Here is a 12,653-nt window from a genome sequence, read left to right on the forward strand (position 1 = left end):
TTTGGGGATTTGAAGAGGATATACTGGCAGTTGGAGAAGGGATACTAATTTGAGAAAGGGGATGTTCCCCGAGTGCCGTTCATGAATGCCTTTCTAATGCACTGTTTGGTGGATGCTTAAATTGGTTTCTGACTTAATGCGCATTATGGGAAAGAGCACAAAAATGGCCGTGGTCATTTTGGTAAGTCCCTTTGCCCCAGCCAACCTCGCTCTCGCTCTCCCTGCAGTTTGGGTGGACACTAGTTTCCAGAGTGTGTGATTCAGGTGAGATCTACTGACATAAATGGCTGAAATTGTTGGATGAAGTCACACTCGGTCACAATTATTTGTAACGCCGTTGCTTTGTCGACAAGTTTCCGCTAGAAAAAAGAACCCTTCATGTCCCAGTTTCTCACTGTAGGTTGTCCATGCATTATATAACACAAAGCCACACAAGGAAGCAATAATTGAATAAGGGGCCCCGCTTCAGGGTAACACACCATCAAAGTTTTTTGTCCCTCATATCCTCACTGAAGCTCTAAAGGACCCAGGCAGTTTCCCATAAAACATTAACACCACTAATTGGTCCATCATGTAATAATATAAGACCTGGTGATATTTACAGGTGGGCGAGCAGGGCTCTAACAGACAGGTGGGCGTCAGCAGTGTAACAAGAGTTAAAGTTCACACCTGAACACCAGATGACTGTTGTAACCACACAGGCGTGAGCTCATTTCTACATGACCTGAATGTGTTATGCTTCAAAGGGTGTAAATTTGCTTTGTGTGTGTGAAATTAAAGACCTTTTTTAATGTTATCTGGGAATTGTCAAAAATAATTGGAGTAAATTGCGCCACCTCTAATAGCCTTCACAGCTATTATGAGTTAGTACTAATATAAATCAATATGTTTAGACCTTTAATTACAGTAATGTGCTACTTAGCAGCACATTTGCCCCAGTGCCACAAATCATAGGTTGGAAGAACATTAATTTCTGCTTTTAATGAAGAGTGGAGCTGATGGACCCAAAACACAGGAGACTGCAGGCAACAGGATCGAAGAGAAGTAACTTTATGTGCAAGGTTTGTGCAGACAAGGAAAAGCTGTTCAAAAAAAAGCAAGGCTCCAACATACTGAAGTAAAACAGGACTTAAATTCAAACTAGTCTGCAGACGAGATGAAGTGCAAGAAGAGAGATGGGTGTAGAAGCTCAGGTGCAGGAGTGAGCTGATTAGGCAGGGGAAACTCAGGGAGCAGGGGAGGGGTTACCATGCTGATTGAAATCAGGTGTGCAGATGGGCAAAGGAGGGAAAGGCAGTGCAGGGACAAGGGAGGAGAAGGAAAGAGTGTAGTTGTTATCATACAGTTTTGTTATTTACCTTAAATTTGTTGGCCACATTTAGTGCCGATGCCTTCAATGTGCCAATTATCTAATCAGATTTAATCTAAGGAGGAAACCCAACACATATACACATCAGAGTTCAGGTTTACTGATTGTTCAGTAACACTGCTCACTCCTAACAGGCGTCTGTCAGGAAAGGTATGACAACTCACACATTTCATTCACACTGTTTATTCTTATTGTGAAAATTTGTGACATGCAGTTTGTTAAAAAAAAAAAAAATTAAAAAAAGAAAACTTGTGAAAAGCTATTAGTTACTTGGCAATCATACCAAAACACAGAAACGTCCAAAAATAAGTCATAGTATATAACATGTCATTAAAATGTTAAAAAAAAAACACCAACCACAACAAAAAAAAACCAAAGAGGTCAAAAAGTTGGATGCCACAACAAGAATGAAATAAGACACAATATAGTGTATGGAGAAAAAAAAGTAATTGCTTAGTATGTTGAAAAAACAACATGTCAAAAAAAAGTCACAGTATGGTATGTAGAAAAAAAAAACATAGTATAGCATGACGAAAAATTTTTACTATATAATGCTGGCAAAAGTTACCTGAAAAAAAAAAAAAAATACAAAATGTGTTTTTATTAAAATGTTATAAAAGGAGCCATAGTATAGTATGCCGAAAACAATTTCCTTAATATACTATGTCAAAAAAGCGTAAAATCATAGTACAATATGCCATAAACATGTTATTAAGAAAGTCAAAGAGTTTGTCAGGAAACAAATGTCATTGTATAGTATATGAAAATAATATCAGCGTGTGCAAAAAACCAAACACGTTTCATAGTATAGTGTGTCAAAGAAAATGCGGGGTTGAATATTTTGAATATTTTGAAAAAAAATCTGTATATTATGTCGAAAAAATCATAGCATTGCATGTCAAACAAATCATAGTATGTCGTCCAAAATCATGAAAAAACGTCATAGTATAACATGACGTCAAAAATATGAAAAAAAGTCATAGTATAGCATGTCGTCCAAAATCATGAAAAAAAGTCATAATATAGTATGTCATCCAAAAATACGAAAAAATGTCACAGTATAGTATGTCGTCCAAAAATACAAAAAAACATCATAGTATAGCATGTCGTCCCAAATCATGAAAAAAGGTCATAGTGTAGTATGTCGTCAAAAAATGTGAAAAAACATAGTATAGCATGTTATCCAAAAGCATGAAAAAACATCATAGCATAGTATGTCATCCAAAAATCATAAAAAAAGTCATAGTATAGCATGTCGTCCAAACTGATGAAAAAAAGTCATAGTATAGCATGTCGTCCAAAATGATGAAAAAAAGTCATAGTATGGCATCCAAAATGATGAAAAAAATGTCATAGTATATAGTATGTCATCCAAAATGATGAAAAAAAAGTCATAGTATAGTATGTCATCCAAAATGATAAAAAAAAGTCATAGTATAGCATGACATCCAAAAATGTGAAAAAAAGTCATAGTATAGTATGTCGTCCAAAATGATGAAAAAAAATTCATAGTATAGCATGACGTCCAAAAATGTGAAAAAAAGTCATAGTATAGTATGCCGTCCAAAATGATGAAAAAAAAAACGTCATAGTATAGTATGTCATCCAAAATGATGCAAAAAAAGTCATAGTATAGTATGTCATCCAAAATGATAAAAAAAAAACGTCATAGTATAGCATGACATCCAAAAATGTGAAAAAATCTAATAGTATAGCATGTGGTCCAAAAATACGAAAAAAAAAAAGTCATAGTATACCATGTCGTCCAAAATCATGTAAAAACATCATAGTATAATATGTCATCCAAAATCATGAAAAAAGTCATAGTATGGCATGTCATCCAAAATGATGAAAAAAAAAGTCATAGTATACCATGTCGCCCAAAAATATGAAAAAAAGTCATAGTATAGCATGTCGTCCAAAATGATGAAAAAAAGTCATAGTATAGTATGTCATCCAAAAATCCTGAAAAAAACATCATAGTATAGCATGTCGTCCAAAAACTTGAAAAAAAACAACATAGTATAGCATGTCGTCCAAAAACTTGAAAAAAACAACATAGTATAGCATGTCATCCAAAATCATGAAAAAAAGTCATAGTATAGCATGACGTCCAAAATGATGAAAAAAATATCATAGTATAGCATGATGTCCAAAATGATGAAAAAAAATTCATAGTATAGCATGACGTCCAAAAATGTGAAAAAAAGTCATAGTATAGTATGTCGTCCAAAATGATGAAAAAAAAACGTCATAGTATAGTATATCATCCAAAATGATGTAAAAAAAGTCATAGTATAGTATGTCATCCAAAATGATAAAAAAAAAAAAACGTCATAGTATAGCATGTAGTCCAAAAATGTGAAAAAATCTAATAGTATAGCATGTGGTCCAAAAATACGAAAAAAAAAAGTCATAGTATACCATGTCGTCCAAAATCATGTAAAAACATCATAGTATGGCATGTTGTCCAAAAATATGAAAAAACATCATAGTATAGTATGTCATCCAAAATCATGAAAAAAGTCATAGTATGGCATGTCATCCAAAATGATGAAAAAAAAAGTCATAGTATACCATGTCGCCCAAAAATATGAAAAAAGTCATAGTATAGTATGTCGTCCAAAATGATGAAAAAAAGTCATAGTATAGTATGTCATCCAAAAATCCTGAAAAAAACAACATAGTATAGCATGTCATCCAAAATGATGAAAAAAATGTCATAGTATAGCATGACGTCCAAAATGATGAAAAAAATGTCATAGTATAGTATGTCATCCAAAATGATGAAAAAAACATCATAGTATAGCATGTCATCCTAAAATATGAAAAAACAACATAGTATACCATGTCGCCCAAAAATGATGAAAAAAAGTCATAGTATAGTATGTCATCCAAAAATCCTGAAAAAACATCATAGTATAGCATGTCGTCCAAAAATATGAAAAAACAACATAGTATAGCATGTCATCCAAAATCATGAAAAAAAGTCATAGTATAGCATGACGTCCAAAATGATGAAAAAAATGTCATAGTATAGTATGTCGTCCAAAATGATGAAAAAAAAGTCATAGTATAGCATGTCGTCCAATAATATGCAAAAAACTCCACAGCTTAGCATGTCGTCCCAAAACATGAAAAAACATCTTAGTGTAGTATGTCGTCAAAAAACTTGAAAAAACAACATAGTATAGCATGTCGTCCAAAATGATGAAAAAACGTCATAGTATAGCATGTCATCCAAAATCATGAAAAAAAGTCATAGTATAGCATGTCATCCAAAATGATGAAAAAAATGTCATAGTATAGCATGACGTCCAAAATGATGAAAAAAAAAGTCATAGTATAGTATGTCATCCAAAATGATGAAAAAAAAGTCATAGTATAGTATGTCATCCAAAATGATGAAAAAAACATCATAGTATAGGATGTCGTCCAAAAATGTGAAAAAACATCATAGTATAGCATGTCGTCCAAAATGATGAAAAAAACGTCATAGTATAGCATGTTGTCCAAAAATGTGAAAAAAAAAGTCATAGTATAGTATGTCGTCCAAAAACACGAAAAAACGTCATAGTATAGTATGTCGTCAAAGATCATGAAAAAACATCATAGTATAGGATGTCGTCCAAAAATACGAGAAAAACGTCATGGTATAGCATGTCATCCAAAATGATGAAAAAAAATGTCATAGTATAGCATGTCGTCCAAAAATGTGAAAAAAAAGTCATAGTATAGTATGTCATCCAAAATGATGAAAAAAAGTCATAGTATAGTATGTCATCCAAAATGATGAAAAAAAAATCATAGTATAGCATGTCGTCCTGAAATATGAAAAAAAGTCATAGTATAGCATGTCGTCCAAAATGATGAAAAAAAGTCATAGTATAGTATGTCATCCAAAAATCCTGAAAAAACATCATAGTATAGCATGTCGTCCAAAAATATGAAAAAACAACATAGTATAGCATGTCATCCAAAATCATGAAAAAAATGTCATAGTATAGCATGACGTCCAAAATGATGAAAAAAAAGTCATAGTATAGTATGTCATCCAAAATGATGAAAAAAACATCTTAGTATAGCATGTCGTCCAAAAATGTGAAAAAAAAAGTTACAGTATAGTATGTCATCCAAAATGATGAAAAAAAAGTCATAGTATAGCATGTCGTCCAAAAATGTGAAAAAAAAGTCATAGTATAGTATGTCATCCAAAATGATGAAAAAAAAGTCATAGTATAGCATGACGTCCAAAATGATGATAAAAAAGTCATAATATAGTATGTCATCCAAAATGATGAAAAAAAACATCATAGTATAGTATGTCATCCAAAATGATGAAAAAAAGTCATAGTATAGCATGTCGTCCAAAATGATGAAAAAAATGTCATAGTATAGCATGACGTCCAAAATGATGAAAAAAAAGTCATAGTATAGCATGTCGTCCAAAAATGTGAAAAAAAAGTCATAGTATAGTATGTCGTCCAAAATGATGAAAAAAACATCATAGTATAGCATGTCGTCCAAAAATGTGAAAAAAAAGTCATAGTATAGTATGTCGTCCAAAAACACGAAAAAAGGTCATAGTATAGCATGTCATCCAGAATCATGAAAAAAAGGTCATAGTATAGCATGTCGTCCAAAAATATGAAAAAAAAATCATAGTATAGCATGTCGTCCTGAAATATGAAAAAAAACAACATAGTATAGCATGTCGTCCGAAATGATGAAAAAAAGTCATAGTATAGCATGTCATCCAAAAATCCTGAAAAAACATCATAGTATAGCATGTCGTCCAAAAATACGACAAAAATGTCATAGTATAGCATGTTGTCCAAAATCATCAAAAAAAGTCATACTATAGTATGTCGTCCAAAAATCCTCAAAAAAAGTCATAGTATAGTATGTCGTCCGAAATCCTGAAAAAAACGACATAGTATAGTATATCGTCCAAAAATCCTGAAAAAACATCATAGTATAGCATGTAGTCCAAAAATAATTAAAAAAGTCATAGTATAGCATGTCGTCCAAAAATCCTGAAAAACCATCATATAGCATGTCGTCCAAAATCATGAAAAAACATCATAGTATAGTATGTCGTCCAAAATCCTGAAAAAACATCATAGTATAGCATGTCGTCCAAAATGATGAAAAAAACGTCATAGTATAGCATGTTGTCCAAAAATGTGAAAAAAAAAGTCATAGTATAGTATGTCGTCCAAAAACACGAAAAAACGTCATAGTATAGTATGTCGTCAAAGATCATGAAAAAACATCATAGTATAGGATGTCGTCCAAAAATACGAGAAAAACGTCATGGTATAGCATGTTGTCCAAAATCATCAAAAAAAAGTCATAGTATAGCATGTTGTCCAAAATCATGAAAAAAAAGTCATAGTATAGCATGTCATCCAGAATCATGAAAAAAAGGTCATAGTATAGCATGTCGTCCAAAAATATGAAAAAAAAAATCATAGTATAGCATGTCGTCCTGAAATATGAAGAAAACAACATAGTATAGCATGTCGTCCAAAATGATGAAAAAAATGTCATAGTATAGCATGTCGTCCAAAAATGTGAAAAAAAAGTCATAGTATAGTATGTCGTCCAAAAACACGAAAAAAGGTCATAGTATAGCATGTCGTCCAAAAACACAAAAAAACGTCATAGTATAGTATGTCGTCAAAGATCATGAAAAAACATCATAGTATAGGATGTCGTCCAAAAATACGAGAAAAACGTCATACTATAGCATGTTGTCCAAAATCATCAAAAAAGTCATAGTATAGCATGTTGTCCAAAATCATGAAAAAAAAGTCATAGTATAGCATGTCATCCAGAATCATGAAAAAAAGGTCATAGTATAGCATGTCGTCCAAAAATATGAAAAAAAAATCATAGTATAGCATGTCGTCCTGAAATATGAAAAAAAACAACATAGTATAGCATGTCGTCCGAAATGATGAAAAAAAGTCATAGTATAGCATGTCATCCAAAAATCCTGAAAAAACATCATAGTATAGCATGTCGTCCAAAAATACGACAAAAATGTCATAGTATAGCATGTTGTCCAAAATCATCAAAAAAAGTCATACTATAGTATGTCGTCCAAAAATCCTCAAAAAAAGTCATAGTATAGTATGTCGTCCGAAATCCTGAAAAAAACGACATAGTATAGTATATCGTCCAAAAATCCTGAAAAAACATCATAGTATAGCATGTAGTCCAAAAATAATTAAAAAAGTCATAGTATAGCATGTCGTCCAAAAATCCTGAAAAACCATCATATAGCATGTCGTCCAAAATCATGAAAAAACATCATAGTATAGTATGTCATCCAAAATCCTGAAAAAACATCATAGTATAGCATGTCGTCCAAAATGATGAAAAAAACGTCATAGTATAGCATGTTGTCCAAAAATGTGAAAAAAAAAGTCATAGTATAGTATGTCGTCCAAAAACACGAAAAAACGTCATAGTATAGTATGTCGTCAAAGATCATGAAAAAACATCATAGTATAGGATGTCGTCCAAAAATACGAGAAAAACGTCATGGTATAGCATGTTGTCCAAAATCATGAAAAAAAAGTCATAGTATAGCATGTTGTCCAAAATCATGAAAAAAAAGTCATAGTATAGCATGTCATCCAGAATCATGAAAAAAAGGTCATAGTATAGCATGTCGTCCAAAAATATGAAAAAAAAAATCATAGTATAGCATGTCGTCCTGAAATATGAAAAAAACAACATAGTATAGCATGTCGTCCGAAATGATGAAAAAAAGTCATAGTATAGTATGTCATCCAAAAATCCTGAAAAAAACATCATAGTATAGCATGTCGTCCAAAAATATGAAAAAACAACATAGTATACATGTCGTCCAAAAATATGAAAAAACATCATAGTATAGTATGTCATCCAAAATCTTAAAAAAAGTCAAAATATAGTATTTCGTCAAAAAATCTGAATAAACATCATAGTATAGCATGTCGTCCCAAAAAATGAAAAAAACGTCATCGTATAGCATGTTGTCCAAAAACACGAAAAAACGTCATAGTATAGTATGTCGTCAAAGATCATGAAAAAACATCATAGTATAGCATGTCGTCCAAAAATACGACAAAAATGTCATAGTATAGCATGTTGTCCAAAATCATCAAAAAAAGTCATACTATAGTATGTCGTCCAAAAATCCTCAAAAAAAGTCATAGTATAGTATGTCGTCCGAAATCCTGAAAAAAACGACATAGTATAGTATATCGTCCAAAAATCCTGAAAAAACATCATAGTATAGCATGTAGTCCAAAAATAATTAAAAAAGTCATAGTATAGCATGTCGTCCAAAAATCCTGAAAAACCATCATATAGCATGTCGTCCAAAATCATGAAAAAACATCATAGTATAGTATGTCGTCCAAAATCCTGAAAAAACATCATAGTATAGCATGTCGTCCAAAATGATGAAAAAAACGTCATAGTATAGCATGTTGTCCAAAAATGTGAAAAAAAAAGTCATAGTATAGTATGTCGTCCAAAAACACGAAAAAACGTCATAGTATAGTATGTCGTCAAAGATCATGAAAAAACATCATAGTATAGGATGTCGTCCAAAAATACGAGAAAAACGTCATGGTATAGCATGTTGTCCAAAATCATGAAAAAAAAGTCATAGTATAGCATGTTGTCCAAAATCATGAAAAAAAAGTCATAGTATAGCATGTCATCCAGAATCATGAAAAAAAGGTCATAGTATAGCATGTCGTCCAAAAATATGAAAAAAAAAAATCATAGTATAGCATGTCGTCCTGAAATATGAAAAAAACAACATAGTATAGCATGTCGTCCGAAATGATGAAAAAAAGTCATAGTATAGTATGTCATCCAAAAATCCTGAAAAAAACATCATAGTATAGCATGTCGTCCAAAAATATGAAAAAACAACATAGTATACATGTCGTCCAAAAATATGAAAAAACATCATAGTATAGTATGTCATCCAAAATCTTAAAAAAAGTCAAAATATAGTATTTCGTCAAAAAATCTGAATAAACATCATAGTATAGCATGTCGTCCCAAAAAATGAAAAAAACGTCATCGTATAGCATGTTGTCCAAAAACACGAAAAAACGTCATAGTATAGTATGTCGTCAAAGATCATGAAAAAACATCATAGTATAGCATGTCGTCCAAAAATACGACAAAAATGTCATAGTATAGCATGTTGTCCAAAATCATCAAAAAAAGTCATACTATAGTATGTCGTCCAAAAATCCTCAAAAAAAGTCATAGTATAGTATGTCGTCCGAAATCCTGAAAAAAACGACATAGTATAGTATATCGTCCAAAAATCCTGAAAAAAACTCATAGTATAGCATGTAGTCCAAAAATAATTAAAAAAGTCATAGTATAGCATGTCGTCCTAAAATATGAAAAAAAGGTCATAGTATAGCATGTCGTCCGAAATGATGAAAAAAAAGTCATAGTATAGCATGTCGTCCTGAAATATGAAAAAAACAATATAGTATATCATGTCGTCCGAAATGATGAAAAAAAGTCATAGTATAGCATGTCGTCCAAAAATGTGAAAAAAAAGTCATAGTATAGTATGTCATCCAAAATGATGTAATTCCAGGTTCATTCAAACATTTATTAATTCATCAATGGGAAAATTGACACGTTACAGCAGCTCAAGAGTCAGAAGCAACAGACAAAATGAAAAATAAAGAATGAGTGCTCAAGGAGGAAAGCAATATAAAAGCGATAGATAGAATAAAAACAAAATAAAATTTACATACACTATATGTACCTTTGAGTTACACAGACACCATTATGTCCATAACTGATAGTTGCAAAGGGTCATTGTAATATACACATGGTGTGAAATAATTGTACTGTAAAAATATACAAATATATAAATATTGTTGCACAGTGAGTGGTATAATAACTTTCATTATAATAAATAATATTAATAATTACACAGTATAAGTATGTGTAATGTGTTTATAACATATATGATCAAATATGCATATTTTTTATGTATAGTTCATAACACATACACATCAAATTTACAGTATATAATAGTGTATTTATTTTGTGTATATAGGACTAGCACTCTTAAGTGTGAGTCTTCTTGTGTCCTACAGCGTAGAAGACAGCAGATGCACACTGATAAAATGTCCTCAACAGTGTCCTGTACCCTCTAAAGGACCTCCGTCTCCTCAGCAAATGAAGACAACTTCAGCCCTTGTTGTACAGTGTTTGTGTTGTTTCACCAGTCAAGTGTAATGCTGAGGTGAGTGCCCAGGTATTGGTACGTTCCCACTATCTAAGTATCCAATCCCTGGATGTTCAGCGGTGTAGTCTGGGGTTGCTTCGTGTGGCCGTCTATCACCATCTCCTTTGTCTTGGTGGTGTTTAGGTGAACGTGGCTGAGCTCTCACCAGTTGACAAAGTCCTTGATGTCCTCCCTGTACTCCTGTCAGTTCCCCTGTGATACGTATCCAACGATGGCTGTATCATCAGAGAACTTCTGGAGGTGAGTGTCCGTTGTTATGTTTGAAGTCTGAAGGTAAACAAGAGAGCATAATGTCATAGTATAATATGCCATAAAAATGATCAATAGTATTCAATACAAATTATCAACAGTATAAAATAAAATTAAAAAAGTCATTTTCATTTAACAATATACTTTCAGCCATGTTTGTTGTTGCTGTGGGAAACAGTATGATATCAATATGTCAACACTCACAATATCCTAAGTATCATGATATGGATTTTATCATATATATTTTATTAAAAATTATTCCGGTATTATTATGAACAAGATGATGTGGCACAACCCTACTCCACAATTATTGTTGTTTTTATTGTTTGTTTTTTGGCTCTTTTCATAGTAAAGTTTGTTGATCCCTGAACTAACGATTAAAGAGAAATCTGGACCCCAGGGTCTAAAGCGGGATTCATAGCTGTGTGGCAGACCCTACGCTGTAGCCTACGCACATGGCCTACACCGCTGTGAGCATTTATACTTGTGCGGTGGTGTGTCTGTGTCCCTCTGCAGTTACACCTCCAACACTCTAGTTGGCAGTGGAGGTTTCTGTGAAGTGCTGTAAAGTTTAGTTGATTGAAAACACACATTAAACACACATTAAACATGGCTTAATAGAGACAATTTCACAGCATTCACAGACACTCTGGACACATTTTTCCCCACAAATACAACATGCTAATGTTTTTAGCACAAGCCTATGGCATTTTACATTGTAGAAATTAGCCTGGCGGCCGACAATCTTTTCCTCCTCTCATATGAAGCCAGGGACAACAGCAACATTTAACAAAGGTAACGTTACAAAGTTCGTCTACATTACAACTCACAAGATTCACCAACAAAACAACTGTCTTATACTAAACACGTTTTCCAAAGAGGCCTGGGCAATTGGAGTGTTGCCAGGCAATTTGCTGGATATCAAGGCGATTTTGAAAAAAACAACAACAAAAAAAACAGCGCTCTACCGTGCATTAAGAGATGTTTTTTGGGGAAATACATGACTGTCAGAGAAGCCCCGTCTACAACCAGACCTACAATCCATCTCCTCTCCTCTCCTCTCTCTCTCTTCTCAGTGGAGGGTGCCCTGTCAGCCCTGGGCTGACAGTGACAGGGCGCATCTCTTCGATCCGAAGTGACACTGCCCGTTTGCTCATGCTTCGGGGTCGTTCAATAGAGTAATTGCAAATAAATATTGTTTTAATGTGTAACTACTGAAATGTTCACAAGGGCTTTCATAAATTCCTACAATGTTGTGGCACTGCCGCCTTTGCAGGTTAAAAGTTAACGACAGCAACCTGAAGTGAGGAGGACCAACAGCAACAGCAACAGCGGTACCGATGTGATGCAAAATATTTAAGTAACGTCATTATAACACAAAAAATATAAAAATGCGGTGGCAGGCCAGACGTAACCAAGACTTAAAATGCTATTTTTGTGGAGGCTTTATTGTCTTCACAATTTATTGTTTCTTATCTGTGAAATTAAAGTAAAAAAAAAAGCTTTGTTTCCACTGAGGGAAATGGTTTCAGCTTACAGAAACAGACAGGAGGTCTGCGTCGGCGTGACATATAGATATGACATGTTAGATTTCTGGGCAGGTGCACGTCAGGCTACGGTGTAGGGTACGGCGTAGACTTTACGTTGATGCAGAGCTTCCGCCGTAGGTACTCTGTTGACTCGACACAGAAGTATAATTCCCGCTTTAGGGACAGCTATTTATTTCTTTTTTTCTAATTG

Source organism: Epinephelus lanceolatus, chromosome 21 (genome assembly GCF_041903045.1).
Source record: "Epinephelus lanceolatus isolate andai-2023 chromosome 21, ASM4190304v1, whole genome shotgun sequence".
In the NCBI taxonomy this organism is placed as follows: Eukaryota; Metazoa; Chordata; class Actinopteri; order Perciformes; family Serranidae; genus Epinephelus; species Epinephelus lanceolatus.